The sequence below is a fragment of the Mauremys mutica genome, chromosome 10 (genome assembly GCF_020497125.1).
Source record: "Mauremys mutica isolate MM-2020 ecotype Southern chromosome 10, ASM2049712v1, whole genome shotgun sequence".
Taxonomy (NCBI): Eukaryota; Metazoa; Chordata; order Testudines; family Geoemydidae; genus Mauremys; species Mauremys mutica.
The window spans coordinates 10394591-10419950 of NC_059081.1; the positions used below are offsets into that span (position 1 = coordinate 10394591).

The 25360-nt window shown below is 44.7% G+C and overlaps 1 protein-coding gene across 3 annotated transcripts in view; it reads right to left on the bottom strand.

Annotated features, from left to right (window-relative positions):
* The window catches only part of SEMA5B (semaphorin 5B), a 343951-nt gene that overhangs the window by 222450 nt on the left and 96141 nt on the right, over window positions 1-25360 (bottom strand). For 2 of the 3 annotated variants that reach the window (XM_045032975.1, XM_045032976.1), the window contains exon 2: window positions 13202-13263. The gene's annotated coding sequence lies outside the window, so the exon portion shown is untranslated. Of the gene's footprint in view, window positions 1-8177; window positions 8237-13201; window positions 13264-25360 lie in introns of those variants that run through there. The other variant, XM_045032982.1, reaches the window with a different exon arrangement.

The window sequence follows — 25360 nt, forward strand, 5'->3', positions numbered from 1 at the left end:
ACACCTGAGTTTGATCATGCTTAGAATCACTACGTTCAGTAGAGTGAATGCCCTCAATGGAGCATAATGGAGGTCATCTCCAATGTAAGGCAACTAAGGGATTAAAAACTTCCAGGAGAAATGACATTTATAGCTTCAAATCTGTGCTAATTACACACACTTGAAAGGAGACAATTAGGGACTACACGTAACAACAATTATACTAAAAAGTTGTTTTCTTTTAAAATGTCTTGTCAAGTTTGTTAATGTCCTGTGATCTTGGGGAAAATGATCCCTTGTTAACGTTTCAATTTATTATTGCTGTTCCATTAATGAGATCACACACACAAAAAAACCACTTCTAGCGGAGGCCCATAAATATGCTAAGAGTTAAACTCAGGTGGCCTAATATTGTGCGCATTTTATGAGCACTGCCATGTTACAGCTAGCATTCAAAAAGCGCTAAGGGATGGCTTTGCAGCATAAGTACCAGGTTTGAAATAGCCACATTCAAATCCCAGCAGGGTCAACTCCGCTATATGTCATGCCATAGTAGATGGATGAGTTGAGTTCCATGTAGTTCATTGTGCAAGTGTCTTTATGGTGAAACCTCCAAATTAGAGGTTGCATGTGGCCATTTAACATCCCAGGGCACTTTCTGCCAGAGTAGGGATTTGACTCAGTGTCACTGACTGAAATTCCCCTCCCCCACGCAATTACAGAGAATTGCTGCTGTCACCCCTGAGTGGTGGAGAAAGCAATTTTTATCTGTCAGTTGTTTGGAAGGTATTTTCGGATCCTCCTGAGAATCAAAGTAAAATCCTTTTTGTTACTAAGCATCCTTTTATTTATATCAGCTCATTGTGGCTCCTCCGCTGAGCTTCCACAAGTACCGGTGAACCTGCAAGTCAAGCAAGTCTTCTCCTAAGGCAAATGCCATTGCTGTTCTTGGATTTTCAATTATTAATGTTTCACTTCTTGTCTTCCAAACTTTTTCAAAAGAGGAAAGCAGCAGCTACTCTCTCCCTGTGAGCAAAAAGCAAATCACATCACAACATGGTGCTTCCCTGATTCATGAAAGGAAAGGTCCATTCATCACAGGGATGTCTCATCACACAAAACAACATTTTTGTCTTCTAATATTTTTTCTCTCTAGTGACTAGTTACAATAAATCCTACCTAGTTTTCTGTGCAGGGCTGAAGGCATGAGGCTCATGCTAAGGGACAGATCTGTGGCCACACTTCCACTACAGGTATCGTCTTGCAAGGAACAAACTTGTTTTAAGATGATTTGCAATTTATTTCCCAGGAAAACCCAAGCTTAGAAGCAGTATTTGGTTTGCGCTGAGGTCTTGCTCCATTGGTGATGAGAGAACTGTACACTTCATGCTCCTTTTATGCGTTAACAGAAGAAATAATCTAAATTAGCAATTTTCCTGGTGCATTACAAGTGGATTTAATAAAACGGATACCTTCAGGAAGATGAAATAAAATGAAACATAAAAAGAAGCCTATTTAATGACAGCAAAGACTATCCTAATAAACCTATTTCTTTGATAAGCAGACTCCAGCTGTCAGCCTTTTTATCATCTGCAAACTGCATAATGGATCTTCTCTGTTTGCTTAAAAAAAACAGGAGTACTTGTGGCACCTTAAAGACTAACAAATTTATTTTAGCATGAGCTTTCGTGAGCTAAAGCTCACTTCTTCGGATGCACCTTCTCGCTGCCACCACTCGATTATTTTGGTGAATCGAGACACCCCTCTGTCCCCCCCCCGTCTCCCTTCAAAGACACTCCCTGGGAACACAGATCCACGCACAGAGGAGGAACCTTCCCCCTCCCTTCTCTTCCCTCTCTCCAGCCTGCTCCGGAGAGAGATAGCTTGATTCAAACTCCTTGAATCTCTACACACAGGGAAGCAGCCCACTTCCCCCCTCCCTCTCCTCCTTCCAGAGATTTTCCCGGGGAAGCACAGATCAAATCACAGAGGGGGAAAGATTTCTTTCCTTTTTTTTTTTTTTTTGTTGGTATGCATACTTCCACCTTTTCATGTTCTCTGTATGTATAAATATCTCCTGTCTGTGTGTTCCATTCTATGCATCCAAAGAAGTGAGCTTTAGCTCACGAAAGCTCATGCTAAAATAAATTTGTTAGTCTTTAAGGTGCCACAAGTACTCCTGTTTTTTTTGCGGATACAGACTAACACGGCTGCTACTCTGAAATCTGTTTGCTTACAATTCCAAACCTTCCTCCCTTTGATCAACGAGCATTTTTGCTCCAGTGCCTACAACAACAATTTCTAGCAACAAACTCAGATTCCCCCTCAAGCAGGGCCATTCCAACCATGGGCTCATTGGTATCTACAAATGCTGCACACAGAGACTGGTGAAAGGTTGTGAAATGCTTTTCTTGTCCCGAGTTTTCTTCCCTTTCAGACAAACTGTCCCCACAGAGGTGGCACACATGCTGCTGAAGCAAACAATATATGTTTAATCGTAGCCACTGTGAAAGGGCATTAGAGTCTAGTCTGTGCATTCTGCATCGCCATTCCCTACTGCAGCTGCTCAAGTGAGGCAACTTTGGAGGGTTATTAATTCCCATATTAATGGCTGGCCTTTTCCTCGTTAATGAATCATGGGATCTTGAGCGCGTTTCACTCCTGCTTTCCCACATCTCTTTCAATTCTTCTATTGTAAGGAGATAAAGTCATTATTCGGCGGAAAAGGGCTCCCATACAGCAAATACTTGCAGCACTTTATCTAGCTTCATGATTCAATTGCTCATTTTTTTTCTGCTGGGTAAACAAATCTTGTTTAAAAAAAACCAAAAATGTGCGTATGGCAAGTTCCAGGAAAACTGCTGAACTGGCTACTGCCTGTGTGCATTGTTTGCTCTAAACCCGTTAGCCTGCCACACGAAGGAATGATTCAACTGTGAATTTAAACTAGGTTAGTAAAAGTATCTCAGTTCTGATCCTAGCTGATTTGAGATGATTATTTCTCAGCTATGGATTTAAGAAAGCAATGCTGCCAGACATCATTAACATATGGGCACTTTATGCAAAATGCAGAGTACCATACCAAGCCATGTGAAACACCACCAGCTTTCCAGTTCAGAATCTTTCAGGCACTTTGCTGAAGTTCAGGTTTTATTTCTTGGATATTAGTGGGACAAATTCTCAACTGATGCTTATCAGTATAGTACCACTGAGTCCTGATACCACTTGCATTAATGCAAATCAGTAGCAACCCCACAGAAGCCAATTGGCCAGATCCTCAAAACAGAAGTCTTTGGAGCTATCCTAGTCTATACCAGCTGGGGATCTACTATCTTCAGACTGAAAGATGCTCAAAAGCTTGCTGTTTTTATTTGCATTAACAAACTTAAAACAAAATTAAAAATTTAATCTGTGATAAAATCATCTGGCAGCCATTATAAGACATGCTGACCCAGATTCTCATCACCTGTTTGTCCACAAGAGTAAATCCATTGACTTCAGCGGAGTTCCTTTATCCTATCATCCACACATTCATGAGATCTACTCCAAAGTAATATTTTAGGTGGACTGAATGGTGGTGAAAGGCACTGGACTGATAACCCTAGATTCCTCAAATAACTCATAGAAAAGGTACAGCAAAGGCATCAGGGACCAAATTCACCCCAGTGAAGGCCTTTCATTTCAATGGGGTTGCATTAGGAATGAATTTGGCCCCAAGGATGTCTGCTTTCCCCAGCACTGCCCCTCAGCCTAGCGCAGGAGGGTTCACCTCTAGGACTGAGTGAGGGGCCTATTTGTTTTGAATATTGCACTGGGAACATTCTTCTCTTTACCAGCAGGTATGTGCCTGTACAATTAAATCACTGAGGGTATGGCTACACTTGCAAATTTGCAGCGCTGCAGCAGGGTGTGAAAAAACACCCTCTGCAGCGCTGCAAATTGCGGCGCTACAAAGCGCCAGTGTAGTCAAAGCCCCAGCGCTGGGAGCGCGGCTCCCAGCGCTGTCTGTTATTCCCCACAGGGAGCTGGAGTACGGACAGCGCTGGGAGAGCTTTCTCCCAGCGCTGGGGCTTTGACTACACTTAGCGCTTCAAAGCGCTGCCGCGGCAGCGCTTTGAAGCGCTAATGTAGCCATAGCCTGAGTATGTGCCGCCACCACCATAAAGAGTTACAAAGGGCTGGGTTCAGTGCAGAATCTTTGCTGGCATCTCACAGTGCAGACCCTGCTGGATGCCCCCCAACAGTGGGGAACAAGCCAAAGAAGAGAGTGAGGCCTACCTCAGCCTATAGACGCCCCTCCCCATCTTACACCATATACAATTCCACTATGGGCTACCTCTCAGTAACCACCACCTACCCACACATACACACACACCCCCACCCAGGACCAATCCCAGACCATCCCTCCAGTTCACACTCTCATTAATAGCAAGAGACACCACGATCTTGTTACCCACTAGGTGTGTTCAAAGGGCCAGTGTCCAAAAGGCAGAAGACACTGGCTGCCTGGAGATACCCTGATTCAATGCATCCCATGAGCAGTCTCCTATGGATCTTGCCCCATCCATAAGCTCTAAGTTGTTCCCAGCCACAAACCCTACCAGAAAACCCTGAGGTGGAAAGTAGCAGTAACATCACCTACCATCCCTCAGGGCAGATTCCCCTTTGGAGGGGGCAAAGCCTGGGCTGGCACAGGGAGGTATCATTTACACTTCACTGAACTGTCTTTGATGGATCTTGCTGAAGGTTTTGAGAGTTCATAAACAAACGGCTTCTCTTTCCAACATCAGCACTGTCAGAATGTTACACCGAGGTGTTTGGAGGCAGTATCTGATCTAAAGCTAAAACAATAGAGCTTATTTCCCCTTATCTGAGGGGGAATCCAGTCACCCTCTTGGGCACATATTTGAAACTACAGTAAGGCAATCAAAGTCCTGGCTGAAATCCCAAGATCCAGAAGAAAGCAAAGCTGTAAGACAGACCGTCTGGAAAAGAGCTGCAATGAAAGGCGAGGTCTGGTGTAGGTCCACAGCAAACGTCTGAGAGCTCACTAACATGGGAAGCAGCATGGCTTAATGCAGAGAGCACTGGACTGCAAGTCAGCAGACCAGGCTTCTTATTCCCGGCTCTGCTACGACCTGCTGAGTCATCTTGGGCACCTCTGTTATCTCATCTGTAAAATGGGGACATAGAGAGGAGCTACGTATTCTTATTAATAGCTCACGGCATACCAGCTCCTACATGTCCTTATCCAGGCAACAACCCCACTGAAATCAGCACTAGATTTGCCTGCCTAAGTGTAATGTGACAATATAAAAACAAAAGACGAAACTGGGGGCCATTGTGAGGCTCTCTAGACTGCTGCCAAATGCAGTCCCCATGTTCGCTGTCGCAAAGGAAAGCTCAGGCCTGTTACTCTTTCACAGATGCAAATATTGCTCCATCACGGGGACCTAGGACTTGATTTTGCTTCTTCCCCTCCCTCCCCCCCGCATAACCAAAATCCTCCCCATTCAGGATTTCAGAAGGTACTGACTGATATTGGGGCGGGGGGGGGGCGGGGGGAGAATGCGCACCGTTTCTGCTGCAGCTATGGTTTGGCTCCAACCTGGAAAGCCTCTCTGCTTCTCCCCCACACTCCCACCTGGGGAATTCAGCTGCTTGCAGAGAGACTTGAAAAGCTAAAAAGGAATAACAGTAATAATAATTAAAAAAAAAAAAAAAGTTGGCTGGCGCAGCCCAAAAATCAGAATCAAAGGCAAGCTGCACATCTCGCCCCAGCGGCTGCAGGATTTGGAGCCAACTCAGGGCTGTGGAAACAGAACATTGCTCTTTGTTAACAAAAATAAATAACTCCTCACTCTTTCCCCTTCGGGGCATGTTTCTACGGAGGAATAAACCTCCACGGGGAGTTTATTATGTGTACATGAGAAGTGTGCCTCCTACTGAAAAACAGTAGGGGTGGTTTTCCCCCTGCTAGTCTCACTCGCGCCCTTCCACCACCTCTTTATTTATCCCCCAGGTTCTCCCCACCACCCCCATTTCTGTAACAAGTGAAGCAACACAAAGGGACATTCAGGTAATTTCGATCTTAGCTGCACAAAATGACATGGCATTCCCCCTTCCTATATAAACGATCAGTGTGTGGCCCGGGTTTCATTTGCAACTGTAAATGAAACAGGCCTGCAACTGTGTTTATAATCCTCCTTAATTGAATTTCTGTGACAAAACCCAGACAAAATTATTACCTTCAAGTCAGCAGCTTGCTCCAAGTAGCCAAGGGTTCCTGGAAAGCTTTTAGAAACACATGGCAGATTCTGATGCCATGGAGCAGTACTTTGGTGTTGCTAATTTTTTTATCTATTTATTTATTTGGTCGAGGGTGGGGAGATACAGAGGTAAAGATGAGGTGACATGAGCAGGGCTGCTTCACTATCAGGGCCAGCCTTAGGGTCCGACAGACTCCAAGCAAGAAAGAATGGAGGTACCTGGGGGGAAGCACCTACGGTGGAATCAAACCTTAGGCAGTGATTTCGTGCTATGTTCAAGCCATACGCACAGAGACGTTAGATAAAAACATAAAACACTCTTGCTGGAACACTGCAATCCTACCCTATTTCTTAGGATTCAGAACGATAACACACAAGAACCCAACCACAGAGAGACCACGCGGGCTGCTCCCTAAAACAGAGAGGCACATCTGCTCTAGGCTGGCTCTCGCAGATGAGCTCCAATTGCACACTTTCCTACTGAGCACTGTAGCCTACAAGTAGGACCAGAAAACCTCTTAGAAATTTCACAGATTCCAAGTTCAGAAGGGACCACTGTGATCATCAACCCTTCCCTCTTGTATTACACAAGCGTTACAGGGTGTACTGGACCTTTCAACTAAGCAAGGAAGGGAGGGGGGAAAAACCCCATCTCAGGGATGTTGGTGTGACCACAGCCCCAGGAACCAATTGAACTGGGAAGAGAAGAGGTGGTTCCAGCCAAGAACTTATCAGTGCCAAAGGTGGCACGCGAGCTGATTTTCAGTGGCACTCACACTGCCCGGGCCCTGGCCACCGGTCTGGGGGCTCTGCATTTTAATTTAATTTTAAATGAAGCTACTTAAACATTTTAAAAACCTTATTTACTCTACATACAACAACAGTTTAGTTATATATTATAGACTTATAGAAAGAGAACTAAAAACGTTAAAATGTATTACCGGCACGCAAAACCTTAAATCAGAGTGAATAAATGAAGACTCAGCACACCACTTCTGAAAGGCTGCCGACCCCTGGACTATACTGTACTCCGTAAGGGGCCCCAAAGAGAAGGGACAGATGGAGGGAGCTGCAGAAACACCTCTGGCCACAAGAGGGAGTCCCTGCTACAACAGGCAATAACAGTTCCCCAAAATAATTCCTAGAGCAGATCTTTTAGAAAAATATCCAATTTTGATTTAACAATTGTCAGTGACGGAGAATCTATCACAACTCCCGTTGACCTCAGCAGGAATTCTGCCTGTGGACTGATAGCAAACAGAGCCCTTGATGGTTAAGTTTGACAGGGAGGAGATGGAAACAAGTCAGCCCAAGTCAATGCAGTTTCCTAGGTTGCCCCCAAGTCATCATAGTGACGGTTGTTCTTTGTCTCTCCTCCAGCTCAAGTTCAAAAGAACGGGTGGACCTGGGTCAAGAGAAATGGAAAGGGAAGAGCAGTGGCTTCAGAGTATCCCCCACTGTAGGCCACAGCAGCTCCTTCACAGACAGAGCAGACAGCTAAGGTTCATGGGTATGTGGAGGAGTTGGGTGTGGGAATCAAATCCCTCTGTATTAAATTACTTCTGTCCTTCTCAGTGGTGGGGTAAGACGCAGGCACAGGTGGTGGAGAAGACTAAAAAGCAGCACAACTCATGGAGGAGAGGGGAATGTTCAGGAGCCAGGTCCACAGACCTGGCAACACCACCTGACTCTGTCGCCAGACCACTCATCCTCCCCACCTGCTTTAGCGCTAAGAGTTTCTAGGAGACGTTTCCCCTCCTGCGGAAGCAGCAGGAGGAGACAGTCAGGTCCTATTGCCGCTCCTCAACATCTTCTCTGCTCAGAATTTGCCATTGCTTGTACGAACACCTGTTTTTGAGAGTGCTGATTAGCCCTGGGGTCTTCTCTTGTCAATTTCACCAACAAGTCACTCATGGCTCTCTAGGTTACCTTTTAAGAAGCATCTTTTTATAGGGTGTGGTCCCCGTTTTTCCCCAGGCCATGAGCAAGCTGCACTGAACACCTGGAGCAAAGTGAGACAGAAAGGCAATATATTGATATATATAAAAAATCAGGGCAGGAGACCAATGCCCTCCGGAGCAGGTGTAAGGGACAGATCTGGGGATACATCCATTACTGTGCTGTACCACTGCAGCAGCAAAGGGAAAAAAGGGAAAAAAATTTAAAGGGTGATGAAATGCTTTGAGAAAAAGCAATATATTTTTATGTACTTGTAAAATCCATTGGCAGTGAATTTTCTGGTTAATTGGTTTCATCTTATTAAACTAAAAACCTATTTGTAAAAGCCAGGCCTTTTTGAGCACAAGTTTGATTCCTGCACCAAAAGCCAATACAGCATTTTGCAGACAGAAAGCTAAGCACTGCAAGCCAGGTTCCATTAGTCTGAAAGCACAGCACTTGCCACACAGAAGAGAAATGGAATGGAAAGCTTGATTTTTGTAAAACACACAGTGAAAATAAGCTTGTTAATCCATTTCCCCCAAAATTGCAGGCCCTTCTCTCAAGCAAAGTCTGCTCAGGAAAACTTTATAAACATTTCAGTGCAATAATTTGATGATTTATAGATCAATCTTTTGGTATCTTTCCCTGCACATGTCACGTTCAATTTCTTCCCTTCATTAGGCTACTCTCTCTTTCATTAAATAGTTCCTCTGTCTAACTTGCCAAGGAACTGCCAATGGGCCCCTCATCTTACAGAAGAATAGGCCCAGTTTTACCAATGGGAAAGGGCCTCTAATGTACCATGGACAGAGTACAATGAAGCATGGAAATTTGCCTGTGTTAATGATGCTATTCCGCATTGATCGGTGAAAACAAAATCTTTAATAGCTAAATGACATCCAGTGTTTCTGTAGCCTGTTGAATCTGAAAACAGGGGAAGCAAAAATCGGTGTCCCTTGAGAGGTGGAATCAAAGAAGCTGCAATGTCCTTTTTTTCCAGGTCTGGCTGGAAACACTGGCAAAAAAAGAAAAAAACCCACACTTTAAGCATGTTAGCAGTTTAAATCAATGGACATTAAGGTTTTGGATTAGTAAACAGATGAGTGTGTTGTCACGATTCAGGACAACAGCACCTGAATTTCCCCTCTGTGGTCCACCAAGGTCACCCACTCACAGACTTCCAGCTTCCCAACTGTTGCCTCTCTTGGGTGGAGACCCACATCTCACTCCCTTCTGACCAGGATCTGGCCAGGCTGCACAGCTCCCTGATTGCACTGTGTATTTCCCAAAGGCAGTCTGCCCTAAACAGACCTGCTTGCTTTCTCTTCAGAGACTGATAGAGCGATTGCCACAGATATAAAAGTTACCACACAGTTCTAAGCCTACATTATTCTTAAAGTAAAAAGTGTTACAGAGAAAACAATAAAAGAACCTACATGCATCCTAATAAGCTTGTCAGAGTTCACCCTACCGTGGATTCTGGCAGACCCAGTTCTTCCAAGCCTATCCTAAGGATTACTTGTGGCACCTTATTTGAGCATAAGCTTTCGTGGGCTAAAACCCACTTCATCAGATGCATGCAGTGGAAAATACCGATGAAGTTGGTTTTAGCCCAGGAAAGCTTACGCTCAAATAAATTTGTTGGTCTCTAAGGTGTCACAAGTACCCTTGTTCTTTTTGCTGACAGAGACTAACACAGCTACCGCTCTGAAACCTATCCTAAGGATTGGGGCCCTCTGCAAACTGGGGTCCTGTCCGTGTGCTGGATCGGGAAGAAGGCCCTGAGTCCACCAAACCCAGGTTATTTATCCAGAAGTCTTTTCTTTGCCTCTTGTTCTCTGGAGAATTCAGTTTGAACAGCTATGTGCATTTGTCCCCAGGGGGGATGGCTACAATGGCCAATAACCAGGAAGATCATTAGCATATTCCCCCACCCTACTAGAGAAGGTATATACAATGCCACAAAACACACAACTGCATTTTTCATACCCTAAAGATATTAACCCTAATTCAGAAAATGTATCTTAATTCAATAAAGTGTATCTTCATTCCATACGGTTTCTTTAGGATACTGTCAATTTGTCACATATGTACTTACATTTGCATATGCTATACACATTTACACACGATTAATTAACACGGCACAGCTGAAAGCATTAGTGTAAAATATCGTTCACCAGTAGAAATAAAAATCTATGATGCTTATTTTTAAGGAGAATGGAGCAAATCATTGTAAAAAAAATTCACCAAAATCCTTTGACACTTTTATTTACTAATCCCACTAAGAACCCATCCGTGAAGACTTCCCAGTTCAGCAGAGCACCTAGCACATATTTAAGTGTTTGACTGAATTCCAACCTGATGCACCTAGGAAGTGCGGAGCACCCTCAACACATATTGGATGCTCAGCATCTCTCATGAGAAGGCTCTCTGGGTTGCTCGGTTAGTAAAAGGCTGCTCAATACAGGCCATCTTTGAATGAAATTAATGGAGAATTGTAGTCAATGGGCCAAATTCAGCTCTTAGGTGTGCCTGGGTAAATTTGGTATAACACCACTGACTTTGATGGAGTTAATCTGGTGTAAACCTGAAGAAGCTATGAGCAGAAGTGGATGCAATATGTTTGGGACTACTCAGGACAATCACTGAAGATGGGAGGTCACAAATGAAGTTTCTCGTACAGGTTTCACAATTTAGGAAGACTGAGAGCTTTGGTTTACACCGGGGGAATCAATTATTTTTTGTCAAGGTCCAAATTTTTTGGTCAAGGTATAATCAAGGTCCAGACTCCAGAGAAAATAATACAAACATAATAATGATAATAATAAGTAAATAAAAAGATTTTGTAGTCCACTGAAAAGCGCCAGGTGGTCTAGATTTGGCCAGCAGTTTGCCTGTTGACTACCCCTGGTTTACACTGTAGTTTATGCTAATCAAGGTATTTGATTGATATTTCTGGTATTTCTGTTATAGAAACCCTTATTTTCAGGGTATTACAATTTGTCAAAAATTCATTGGCTATGTTCATAGCAGTCCAGATTTTCATAATACAATAGGCTTGTCTAAACTACTGCTAAAATCGATGTAACTTATGCCAATCAGGGGTGTGAAAAAAACACCTCCCCGCCCGCCAGACATAAGTTACTTTGACTTAAAGCCATGTCTACACTGCACTATGTCAGCAGGAGACACTCTCCTGCTGCCATAGCTTCTGCCTCTTGTTGAGGTGGAGTGCGCTCTCCCATCTACACAGCGCTTCTTCACCAGATGCGCTACATCGCTGCAGCAGTGCCGATATAGCCATGGTAGTAAAAACAAGCCCAACAATAAAGGGTCATCAACGGAGGTCAAGAATAAGCATTTTAGGACTCCTTACATACTAGTTTACTCAATAAACCCAGACTAGCACTAAGGGGAAGTGTCAGAGTCCAGGAAACGAGTATCTCACACAGCATGTTAATAATTCCCTAATGTTGTATTCTTAGCCTTTCTTTGCTGACCTGAAATATCTGACTCAATATAAAAAGCTCCCTAGATATGTGTTTACATAGTTGGCTCAGTAATCTACTTGTAGAAAGTGGGGTTTTGTGGGGGACGGACATTTTGGTTTTCTTTGAACACTGCTTGAGTTACACAAAATAAATGCAACGAGGAGTCTGGTGGCTCATTGTTTTTGTGGATACAGACTAACACAGCCACCCCTCTGATATTAAATAAATTAATCCTTAAATTTCTTGGATAAATTTTGTTTTTGTCCTCCTCATTTTGGGTCCCACATATGGCCTGTGGCAATTTAAGAGTATAACTGTCGCGAGGAATCTCTCTGTAAGTAACCAAATAACTATGGACAACTCTGCAACAGGTCCCATACTTCACTACTCATTCAAGCAAACTCTGATTGCAGTCAAATTCCCAAAGCAAGGACTACAGGATCTGATCAAGTAGTTATTAGTCCATTCCAAATCTGGGCTCCAATCTTTCTCCTAATGAAAGCAGTTGAGGTTCTATGCAAGGAAAGGCTGAAGGATTTGGCCTGTAATTTTGCAAAATCCATTATCTACTTTTTGGTGTAAGTGGCTGATCAGATTTTCATTGTGACCACTAGAGAGTGGGTGGCAGCATGTATAATACAGAGGCACCTATAAAGTTAATCACACCTATGAAACATCATTTTTCTCTTAGTATTTTCTTATTGTCACGTCTTTTCCTCAAGCTCTTTCATATTTGATCTCCTTGAGAAAAACAACCTTGCCTACTGATATAAAAAAAAATAATCACAATTTTCAATGGCCAGGGATTGAGTTATCTCTGCCCAAAGCCATCAATAATGACTGAAATAAAGGCTGGAAATGGTCTTGTCTTCCTTATAAGTGGTTTGGGTGCTGAGTTTTCCACTGAATTAAATGGAGATTGAATAGACCAGCAAACAAGCTGAGTGGAAGGTATAACATAACGCTTAGGAAAGATCTACTGAAATTCACAGTTAACTATTTAATTCACCCATAAAAATTAGAAATGGGACCAACCAATAAATAACAGCACGACATTTCCTTTTTTAAACTCTCTCCAGCCCAGCAAATCTAACCAGGTTTATGCCACAAATAGTTTTTCTGCCATACAAGAGGAAGAAAGTTTGTGGAAGGATAAGGCAACTTCCTATCATGGAAGCTATTTTTGGATGTAATGAACATTTTAGGCTAATTGCCAGAAACTTTATTCTCCAAAGTATAAATGGTGAAAGACTGAAAATGTTTTACTTTTAGGTGCGAAAAGCCTTTAGAGAGCTCCGATTCTAACACAAAGTGACAAAAGGCCATTTTTGGAATTCTTGAACATGAGAACAATAAGCTGTGAAAGCAAAGTGTCTCAACCTGCACCTTCCACTTTGGAACCATATGATCAGTCATTTTCTTCCAAGCTTTCTGTATAAAGGAATTCAGAAACAGAAGGCAGGCTCTAGCAAAGAATAGGGGAGGGAGTTACCATGGCTGTAAATAGTCTTAAATACTTACTGCCTCTGCATCACTGGTGTGTCACATTCAAAGTCACACTCAGGGAAATATCCTGTAATAACCTGAGGAAACACCAAAGAAAATGGTAAGTGGGGAGAGGACACACAGGATCAGGTCTCTGCAGAACAGAGCAGAGACTATAAAAAAAAATAACAAAAAAAATGCATTACTATTATTTAAAAATAATTATTTTAAATCACCTTGATATTTTGAATTAAGAGTTAAATACAGAGTAAGGCAAAGACTACAAAAACGTTTCTGACAATGTTCATTTCAATGCCGCTTCGGAATTTGCTTTGCTTGTGAACACTCCAGTTTTGTATTTGTTTTCTGCATTTATCCTAGCTACAATTTTAGAAATTTTGCAGAAGCAGCAACATAGCATTTGTTTGAAAATTGGATATGTGTATGGCCCCCATTACCGGAGTATCTTAGCACCTCCCAATCTTTAATGCACTCATTCTCCCAGACTCCCTATGAGGAAGGGCAGGGTTATTACCACCATTTTACAGATGGGGAATAGAGACACTGAGAGGCTAAGTGACTTCTCCATGGCCACAAGGGAGATCCATGGTTGAAACCAGGTCTGTGAGATCACTAACCACTGGACCATCCTCTCTCTTGTTGTGGGAAGCAAATTTGTAAACAAGCACATTCGCTCCAGACATCTAATTCTTAAGAATTATCTTCACTCATTCAAGAAGCAGAAACATACGACGTGTCCAATCCAAAGTAACCTACACGGTTTGCATTTATAATTCCATGAAAGTCTCACAACAGGTTTGCAGAACTGGAGAAACTCTTTAGCTGCTTGATGACAGTGAAGAGGCAAGAGTAAGCTATTAATAGTATGAAACTGGACTGCGGTAGTGTCAGAAAGCTTGGACCCCCTTGTGCGAGGTACTATACAAACATAATAAATGACAGTCTCGGCCCCAAAGAGCTTACAGTCTAAATGACAGGCTTGGAAGTTGGAGACATAAGCAAGTAGACAGGCAGGATCACAACAATAAGGAAAAGTATAAGTTCTTTTACCACAGACTGGTTGTGAGTGCAATTTTTAGCCAATCAGTTACTCACTTTGGGACAGATTCCGATATCCTTACCCACATCGAATAGCGCCTTACTCCATGAGAAGTCTCACTTATGTCAATGGGAGCACCCATCTCTCTAGATCTCTACCTGCCCGCCCTCCATCACTTTACTATCTAAGTACCTCACAATCTTTAATGTATTTATCCTCACAACACCCTGTTTGGTAGGAACACCTATTATGCCTATTTTACAGATGGGGCAGTGAGGCCCTGAGAGGCTAAGTGACTTGTCCAAGGTCACATAGGGAGCTGTGCCCTAAGCACTAGGCTGTGGACCTCCCAAAGAGAATGTGTCGCTTGTCATGAGCAAAGGGTATCAGAACCTGGCCCTCTGAATTTCTTGCTCATCTCTGATATCTGATTATCCTCCCTGTGGAAAAGACTCTAAAGCAGGGGTAGTCAATAGGTGAATCGTGGGCCAAATCTCGACAGCCAGATGCTTTTGAAATGACTCCAAAATATTTTTATTTACTTATTATCATTTTTTTATTATTATTATTTTCTCTGGAGTCTGGACTTTGACTATACCTTGCCCAAAGAAACTTGGACCTTGACAAAAAATAATTGACTACCCCCCCCCCCGGCTCTAAAGTGTGTAGCTCTTGCAGATCTTACAGCAAAAAAATACATAGTTCTAATAATTGCAGCAGCAGCCAATCCGGGAAAAACAAGGGAGCTGCAGCAACAGAAGAGCATTCACACCGATGGCAGAGGGGACTGAGACAATTGTTTTCCATAAGAAACTTCATTTATCATGTCTCCACAAGGCAGAAGCGGCTCTCAGGCCCGTTTTTGTAACATTTTAAACCTGTCACACACACTCCCACCATCACCTTTCAATTTCCTTCCCTTCCCTAATTCTGCATGTGGGAAAAACTAGAGGAGGGTCTTTCAGAGAGGAAATCTCCACATGGTTCTCCCCAGCTGTTCTACCTGGGGCTGGACTCAAACGCTGCAGAGCCCCAGAGCTTTCCCCACAGCTCTGGCCTGGCTCTTTGGCAACGTGGGCATTACTGAAGTCGCACCAGCAATGACGCTCCTGAGGATTCGCCTCGAAAAGGGAAGGGCGTGTAAATACCATTCGGCTCAGATGATACTACTAGCGCATACAGCCAGTGGGGGAGGACAATGTGCCTTCCCATCCCTGCAGATAGCCCACCCAGTCTCTTTCCACCCTCACCCCCACTCCATCCTTGGACGCTTCTGCTTTAGGGCAATGTTACACAGCCACCCTTGACAGTTCAATAGACCATAATATATACAAGTCAATTCAAGCCTTTTAACTCAAGGTGGGGGTGGGGGGGGGAAGAGAAGAGGAAGGGGCTGTCTAAAAGGCATGCTGTACTCAACCACCAGCTACTGGATTGCCAAGGGGATTTTCATGGCCGCTGCGATGCAGGAGGTCAGACCAGACAAACTGAACGGTCCTTTTGCCCTAAGATGTATGAGTCTATAAACTAACTGACGCGTGTGTTTGGAAGCAGTGATGTGTTTACCTAACACTACTTAAGAAGTCAGATTTTGAATTCCCTCCCAAGTTAAAGCATGAAGCTGTTCTCCTTTCTGTTCAAAAATAAACATGATTTATGGGTGGGATTCTCTAAGTCTGTCAGGTTATTTGGATGCTCTATTCCCACTAATTTTAAAGGAAACGGGTTCAAGTCCCGTGTGCAGCTATGAAAAATCTCAGCCTCCGTGTTTTGCACAACCGAAGACAAGAAATTCTAAGCGAAGTATGACAGTGAGCGTCAAGAAGGGACTGTCAGAAACGTTAATAAGTAGAACTCCATGGAAAATAAGGACCAAACCTCACCGTGAACACGATTTCATGCCAGTTGCCATCTTGGCCAACACACCAGAGCTTGAACCGAAGACCTCCAGAGTTAAAAGCACAAACTGCTATAGCTTGAGCTAAAGAACCAAGCCACTCCTCCTGCGACTAGAATAGAGTCATGTTTTTGGAAGATCAGGCACAGAGAAGGACTTGTAATGCACACTCCCCCATGGGTTACACAGGCAGCTCCCACTGGCTTTACTGACAGTCAGATGCTACCAAGGGCAGAATATTACACTGAAGAGCACCACCTTCAAGAAGCAACAGCTGTGGTGTAAAGAACTGGGAGTCCACGGACATGGGCTACACTCCCAATTCTGCCACAAACTTGCTGCATCATCCTACTCAAACCTCTTTGCTCCTCTGCACCTCTGTTTCCTATGTGTATAGAAAGGATAATGATGCTTGCACACCTTTGTGAAGCATTCTGAGAGTTGCAGACGTAAAGATCTATGAAAGTCTAAATAAAGATGGAGTTTTGGTGTCAGAGTATAATATACCTAGCTATTTGTGTGTCTCTCTTCAGGATAGCATCTGAGCAATCTCATGATGGATTTTAATCCTCACATCACCCCTGTGAGGTAGGAAAGTACTATCCCAGGTTTACAAAGTAGATTAAGTGCCTTGCCCAAGGTCACACAGGAAGTCTGTAGCTGAGTTAGGACTTGAACCTAGGTCTCCTGATTCCAAGTCCAGTACCATATCTACTAACCCATCATTCCTTAATCCTGAACATCCTTTGAAGCTCCCAATGGGTGTGCAAGGAAGAAAGACAAACACAAGAGGTGAATGCAGTGGTTCTGATCATTTTGCATTAGTGTCAGTGACATTTAAGCAGGGAGCTGTAGGATTAACCTGAAATGAAAGAGTGCATTGAATATCATGTTTGGGTTACTACATAAAACCACAAGAAAAATACTGTAACAATGCCAACATTTTCCCCTCCAAACTAATCTGACCCCTAACTGTTCAGTGCTAGGCTCCGAGCCCCACCACAGGTTCCCCATGCCTGTCACTTAGTTGCATAGCAAGGAACATTAACACGGCAGAAAAACCAGCCACAGACCTTCAGTAGCTGAAGTCTCATGCATTATATCAGTGTGATTGAAGGGGCAGCATGTGGCTGCACAATGAACCAAAAGGGAAACAGAAAAGCTAACAAGGTTCAGAGACAGCCAGCTAACTTTTCAAACTGTGCAAGGTTTTAAAATCAGCTTTATTATTACAGCTGTGATTGCTCGCCCTGGTTTTTCTGAACAAAGTGGTGTTTTCCCTTGTAATATTTCAGAGTCCTTTTAGGAATCAGAAAACTACCCCAGACAAGTACATAAGGAGCAAATAGATAATAATGTAAATGAACCAATAATTTAAAGTCAGTGGAAGGTTCCTTGGGTTAACACTGAGAAAAAACCTGGGTCCAGGCTTCAGGATTTGATCCTTTGATAAGATCCTCAGTGCAGAAAACCCGCACCCCTTTGGCTTGTACAGTGCTGTGCACCCATCTCACACAGAAGAAACAGTTACTAACGTTCCATAAATGTTGTTCTTCCAGATTGTCTTCGAAATGTTGCTCATGTCCATGCCAATGCAGGCGTGTGCTCACCCCAAGCACCGCTGCCAGAAAGCTTTAACTCAGTGGTATCCCTTGGGTTGGCTCTGGTGCCCCCTGGAGTAATGGCCTCATAGCACCAGTATAAAGGGCCCTGCTCCCTCACTGCCCCCTCAGTTCTTTCTTGCCAGCTAACTCCGACAGAGGGGCAGGCAGTGGGGGTGGGGAATTTGGAATGGACGTGAGCAACACATCTCGAAGAACAACAGTTACGGAAGGTTAGTAATCGTTTTTTCCTTCTTCGAGTGCTTGCTCACGTTCATTCCCTCGTAGGTGACTCCCCAGCAGTTGTGCAGGTGAAGGGTTCGGCATTCACTGGCATGCTGACTGTAACACCGCTCGGCCGAAACCCGCATCGTCTCTAACTTGCTGGGTGATGGTGTAGTGGGACACAAAAGTGTGGACTGATGGCAACATTGCCGCTCTACAGATATCCTGGATAGGAACTTGAGCCAGGAACACCGCCACTGATGCTTGAGCCTTGTAGAATGAGCTGTCAGCAGAGGGGCCGGGACTTTTGCTAGGTCATAGCATATGCGGATACAGGAAGTGATCCACGATGAAATTCTTTGGGCCAAGACTGGACAGCCTTTCATTCAGTCTGCAATGGCTACAAAAAGCTGAGAGGAAATCAGTGCTGGGCTCAGTGCTGGGACCGTGTCTCTGTTCCAAGGGAGGTGGTGACTCTCGACTCCGATACGACGGAATAGGACCTCCGGGACTATGGACCCTGGACTGGTGGAAAAGCCCAGGGGTTCTAGAACAGCCACTGTGGTGGCATCTGTCACTGCACCCGTGGCCAGGTCGTCGGCAGAATGCCCTGGCTCATGTCGACCGTCAGGTAATGCCAATGGGAGCAGTGTCTGCTCCTGTGGGAGGCATACAACTCCACCTCTGAGTCCGACTCTGAGGAGTCGCTTCTTGGTGACAAGAGTGGAACGATGCCGACCGATGTTGGAGAGCAGTGCCGGGAGGGAGAAGACTATGCTGTGGCATCATGGCTAGCTTGCCTTTTGAGGGCACCTGGGGTCTCGGTGCCGTGGTGGCCACTGCTCTCAAATGGTGGGGGATGGCAGTACTGGGAGTGAGAACAACTCCCTTGGCGCGTCAAACACCTCCAGCGTGGACGGTAGCACCAGGGTAGTTGAACTTCTATGGCTCTCTCTTGGTGGAGAGTCCAAAGGTGCCAGACTCAACAGTGCCCTTCCTGGGACCGTCTGCACTGCTGGTGTCTCTGAGTGGCTTGGCATGGGTCACACTCTGCCAGCATCTCTATGTCTGACCGACCTTGGGGCTGGGGATCGCCTGCAGTCAATTTTCCTCTGCTTCTTTCTCGGCACCGGCAATGGAGAGCGGTGCCAAGAGTCCCGTGCAGGAGTTGTCTTCTTTGGCAGCGGGGATGACTGTCGGTGCGGGAAGTCCCAGGAAGCAGAAGCAGAGTCCTTCCTTGGCTCCGGAGAAGCAGAAGGGCCTGCACTTCCCTTCGAGACGCTGGGGTGCTGCTTACTGAAGCTGAAGTACTCTGTGCCAGGTCAGCGCGACTCAGCTCCGAGGGCGGGCGAAGTGCTGCCTCAACCAGGAGGAACTTGAGTCTGGTGTCCCTGTCTTTCTTAGTTCTGGGCCTGAAGCCTTTGCAAATCCTGCAACGCTCGTGCATGTGAGCATCCCCCAGACACTTGAGGCAGCTGGAATGTGGGTCACTATCTGTCAAGAGGACTGAGCCATGCCATGGTACTGGGGAAGGGCTAACCCGGGTCTGCTAATCAGTGTTCACTCTAATTTTTTCCACCCACGTGCAGAATTAATTTTGTTATGTGCACCAATATGGAGATGGTGTGATACATCACCTTCATATTGGTGCACACAACAGAATTCATGTGGTGGGGGTGGGGCCGAGAGGTTCGGAGTGTGGGAGGACACTCAGGGCTGGGGCACCAAGCCGCCGAAGCCGGCTCTGGCCAGGGGTGCCGGTCCAGGCTGCGGTATAGTTGGGGCTGGGGGGCCGCCCTGGAGTGGCAGGTTGGGGGCCATGCTAAGGTCCCTGGATGGGTTCCCTGAGCGCCTGCGCAGCGATAAATAGGCTGCTGCGTGGCCATGTGGCTTACAGGGCACTTAGCTGCTAATCTAATTTACTAACTAACTGACTGAAACTTAAGCATTACAGCAGAACCTCTGTACAGTAAATAAGCAAAGTACTTGCAGGAAAACGCAAGGATGAGCTGCAGTTCCAGCCATCATCATGGGCGGTAAGAAGGAACCGAGGGGGTGGCAGGGCCCTTTATACTGGTGCGGTGAGGATGACACTCCAGGGGCACCAGAGCGAACCCAACGGATACCACTGAGGGAAAACTTTCTGGCGGCGACGCTCAGGGCAAGCACAGGCCTCCACTGGAATGGACATGAGCAAGCACTCAAAGAACAATCACACACAAGCTGGAGATTAAAAGCTACGAATGACATAGTGCCTCTCCCTTACCCAGCTGCACAAGGGAGTAGGAGCGAGTACCTGTTCCACCACGCGTTGCAGCGCTACTTAGGGCCTGTCACAGTTACAGCACCGGCGCTTGAGGAAGCTTAGGGCCAAGGTCCCTCCAGAGCAATGGGACAAGAAGTGGGCAGCAAGTAACCAGAGCCACGGCCATTAGAGCTGCAGGGCACACATGGGGAAATGGGGGGGATGGTGCTGAAGGCTAGACATGGGTGCCACAAATGACTCTTCCCAACCATTGCAACTGGGTAGCCCAGGAAAGAATGTACCTCTCTCCAAGGCACTATTCTTCCTGATGCTCCCTCAGAACAGTCGCTATTAAGCACAACCCCTTCCTGTGGGCTGGATGCAAAGAGCACAATCCAGCCAATCCTTTCTACTAGTGAATATTTTTTTTCCTTAAACAACAAATTGGTCAAAGTGCATCTGATTTATAAAAGCGCCAACATCCAAACATACACAGGAAGCAAAGTCATTTTCTTTGTGAACTTTTCGACAAGTCGCATAAATTTGGTGGACATCCTTGCATAAAACATGAGATAAGAGGGGGCTTGTTTTTTAGACTGCATATCTGAGATGGTTCCTTAGATACGAGAGAAAGACTGAAGGCACGTCTTGGCTCTCAATCCTTTTTTTTTTTTTTTTAAACATTTTCAGAAAGCTAAAGATGCCTTTGACATAGAACTGATGAGAAACAGGGATGTTATCTGTATCACTCTGGGTAACATGCCAAACCATCTGGAGAGACCATCATATTTAAAAACCCTCCTGTTTGCTACTGATTATGCAGCCGAATTAAAACTGATTAAATGATTGACTGGGATCCAAGACTGTTTATCTGCACATAAATCACACTCACACTATACTCGGCCAGTGTGGATTTGGCAGCCTTGGGAAGAACACCTCTTTGGCAAACTGATTATTGCAGCAATTAAAATATCAATGAAGTACACGTCTTTGGGAGAGAGATGTCAGGGGTTCCTGAAACAGTGAATCCATGAAATATGAATTCAAACAGGCTCCCAATTAAAGTTTTGAAAACAGCTCCTGATAGAGTATTAAGTATTAATTTGTTCCTTCTGGTGGGTGTGTGATGTTAGAAGAATCAAAACCTAGGCAAGGATAGGCACAAATGAAGTAGTTAGACATGCCAAAGGGATTGTAGATACATATCTTATGAGTGCAAAGGAATAAAAAAATAAAATAGAAGGTGTCCTGTCAATTCAGACATGGTGTTAATAGCTAATGAATATGACAGTACGAACTGCAGTTTTCATAGCTATTAATCTAAACTGAAAATTAGTAGCAGACTGCAGCAAAGAAAAATAAATCACACTTTGTTCAATTTGAAGATATATGTGTCAAATAACTCCCATCCCCACCCTTCTCCCTCAGCAGAACTCTCTACCCTGTCAAACAGCTCCGCAATGAATGTGACATTTCGAAAGCACAGAACTCCCAGATGAACTGAAAAGTGACATGATTTCATACTACTAAACACAGCTAATCTACTTGGGGGGGAGGGGAAACCCACAACTTTTGTATTTATTTGAAGCATGAGCCATGAGATGCATTTCCAATCCTGAGAAACTATTTAACATGGGAAGCGGCCGGGGCGGGGAAAGTTACATATCCCAGCTGGAATCCAGGATGATGCCTCACAGTTCTGATCTCTTTCGGCCAAGTTACATGCAGGAAGTATGAGAGCATCAGCGGTGCAATGAAATATGTTCTAGACAATAAAAAACCCAGGGATGTACACAGGCAGCAATGTTATGGGCCCCGTTGTGAAGCTATTAGCATTTACTCATGCAGGAAGCCAATGGGACTACTCGCATGAGTAAATGCTCATTGTTGAGAGTAAGAATCCCACAACTGGGCTCTATATAAATAAAGTCTTCTATGAAATGTGAACATAGAATATGTCCATAGGGGGAAATGTTTGGATGCCATATGAGCAGACGAGGTCCCAAAAGGCAGTGCTGCATACGGGGGTTGGAAGTAAGAGGCAGTACCCTCATGTGCTGATCCATGGCAGCTCTCATGGTAGAAAAGCATCTGGGAGAGAGTTGCCACCCAGCCCCATTCCCAACTCTGCTCCAGCCTTGGACCCGAACCAGAGCTCCATTCCCAGCCCCCGACCGGCCCCAACTGAACCCCCTTACCCGTCTGCATCCCTCTCCCCAACCCACGGTCCCACTCCCAGCCCTGGGGGAGGGGCGCAGATGGGGGGGTGGGGGAAGGGGAGACAACCCCAAACAGTTTAGGGACCACTGCTATAGACAGTGCTTCAGCCCAGAGACTCCCCGCTAGCTCTGGGCTGGGAGTGGGAAAGAAGAAAAGAGGAATTCTGTACCCCCCTTCTGCCCACTAATCAGTCCACACAAACCCCAGTTGCTCATGCGGTGCTGGAAGAGAACAATTTGCCCCCAAGTGAGTATTTAAAAAGAGGGGCTTCCAAAGTCCTTTGTTATGATTCTGTTACTCCTCTTAGCTCCTAACTGCCTTCTAGAAGCTACAAACCAAAATATGTAGATTCCCTCCTGTTCTGTCTGATCTCCTTTCCTCTGGTGGCTCCAACAGAGCAGGCAGGGGCGGCTCCAGGCCCCAGCACGCCAAGCACGTGCTTGGGCAGCAAGCCACAGGGGGCGCTCTGCCGGTCACTGCGAGGGTGGCAGGCAGGTTGCCTTCGGCGGCATGCCTGCAGAGGGTCCGCTGGTCCTGCGGATTCGGCGGACCTCCCGCAGGCCTGCCACTGAATCCACGGGACTGGGGACCTCCCGCAGGCAAACTGCCAAAGGCAGCCTGCCTGCCTGCCGTGCTTGAGGCGGCAAAATACCTAGAGCCGCCACTGAGAGCAGAAGCCTCACTCACCACCTTATGTTTAGTTAATTCTTATGACAGATTCAGCAAGAGAATTCACAACACTGTTTTTGTTATCCATAGATCTAAATATGGATGATGCTTTAATAACTACTGTTAATATGGGTAATTTCACTCATCACAGCAATGCAGCCATTTCTGGGGTGGAACAACAGGCAGTTATTGAACAAAACAGTTGACAAATTATATGAATATGAATAAAATTTGTCAACTATTTTGGGACCCATCAATATGAAAGTCTCTACATAAATATATATTACAATTTTACTGGACAGCTGATGATAACCTGAGATCCAAAGGAAACTCTCTCTTTAAAAGAGACGAGCTGCTGCATGAATCAATTCAATCTCTGTTTTTCAAACAATATAAAGCAGTTATAACTTTAAAGGAGCCACATCTCATCTGATTTTTTTTTCCTAGGCTACTTACCAGGGACTGAACAGTAAGTAAACATTTGAAAAGTGTTCCTCTGAGAGCAAAGGTTTAGATTTGAGTCACAGGATTCATTGAAAAGAAAAATTGCTTCTGTGTATTGGGACAGTGCTTTCCTTTCTGAAAATTTTACAAAAAGAATAAATGGAGATAATCTCTTTACAAGGTATAGCCCATATGGAAATTCATTATTATTATTTTTTCTAACTTCAACAGAGTTCTGAAAGGGTGACAAGAAAAAAAAATATTATGTGGAAGAAAGATTTCCTCACACCTACATACAGCATGGGTACGTTTTAAGGGCTGTATCACGGTCTTGAGCGATAATGGAACTGTTAATGGCGATGGGCGATGGGCAACAGAGAGAAAGGTACAAAGCCCCAAGTGATCAAGTGTATACGGCCCAAAATTGAAGAGTAAATATTCAGAGACCCACCCCCCCAAGGCCAGAAGGGATCATTGTGATCATCTAGTCTGACCACCTGTATAAGACAGGCCAGAGAACTTCCCCCAAATAATTCCTAGAGCAGATCTTTTAGAAAAACTCCCAATCTTGATTTTAAAATGGTTAGTGATGGAGAATCTACCATTACTCTTGGCAAATTGGACCCATTCTCACTCAGTGCATAATACCCACCTGTTGCACGTTTTACCTGAGGCTCTCAAACATTTTATTACCAATTAGTCCAGCCTTATAACTCCGCTTTGAGGTACAGTAGGAAAGAATTATTGTCCCCATTTTGCAAATGGAAAACTAAGCCATAGAGAAATTGGAATACTAGCCCACTCTAAACATTAGGTCCCGCTGCCTCCCTTCCCAGACATACTGAGAACAGAACTCGGAGCTTAACTACAGTTTTCAATATTGTACATTTCACATTCAGCTGTAACTACAGAACTTTAGATTCTCAGATCTCGAAGCACAGACATCCACAACAGAATGAGAGAGGAAGCAACTCAGACTGATTGAGCAAAGACAACATTAACGGCTAGATTCTGCTTTCAGCTGCACCACTGTGAATCCAATGTAATTCTGTTGACTTCGTTGGATTTACACTTGAGCTCAAAATTTGATCCTAACAGTCTAAATTAAGCCACCAGGTGCCTGAAAATCATTTTCTGTTATAGCTGTCACTCATTCTTGTAGTCAACTTGACTGTGCACTGTAAGTATGGCAAGCACCTGAGAATGCTAAGTAATCTTCCACACAGGACATGCTGCAGCACCTAGACAAAACAATGTGAGTTCCAGACAATAGGTTCATGAATGGTCACCTGAGGCATCAAATTCTTGTCCTAAATGAAGAATAGGTGACTAGCTGGGTTAAGGACACAGCAATGGTTTCTGTGTTTTGCTATTCCAAGCAGAGTCTTTAGGAGCAGGTACCATATATTCTATTCTTAGCACATATTCACAACTCCCATTAGAGTTAAAAAATTGAGTTTTCGATCAAAGTGCGGGGGGAGAGAGGAAATGTCTTCAGCCACAGAAAATGCACTCCGTTCCACAGTGAAGTCCACAATATGATTCAACCCTTTTACTGAAGAGAGGACTGCCAAATAACTGGAACAAAGGTTGCAATTTGCAAATTTTTAACCAAGCCTATCATGTAGCAAGTGACATGAATATCTTGTTGCAACACCATGGCAGAGGAGAAGAGCAACTAACTCTTCCAGTGGCACTTATTTACCTTGGGCCAGATTCTGACCTGTTAACTTCACCAGGCTTGATTCACTCTTGCCCTGCCCCTCGGGTAGTCATTTCTACCGTGCAAAATAAGTGGGACATATAAGGTGTAGGGCTACAGTGAACTGGGCCC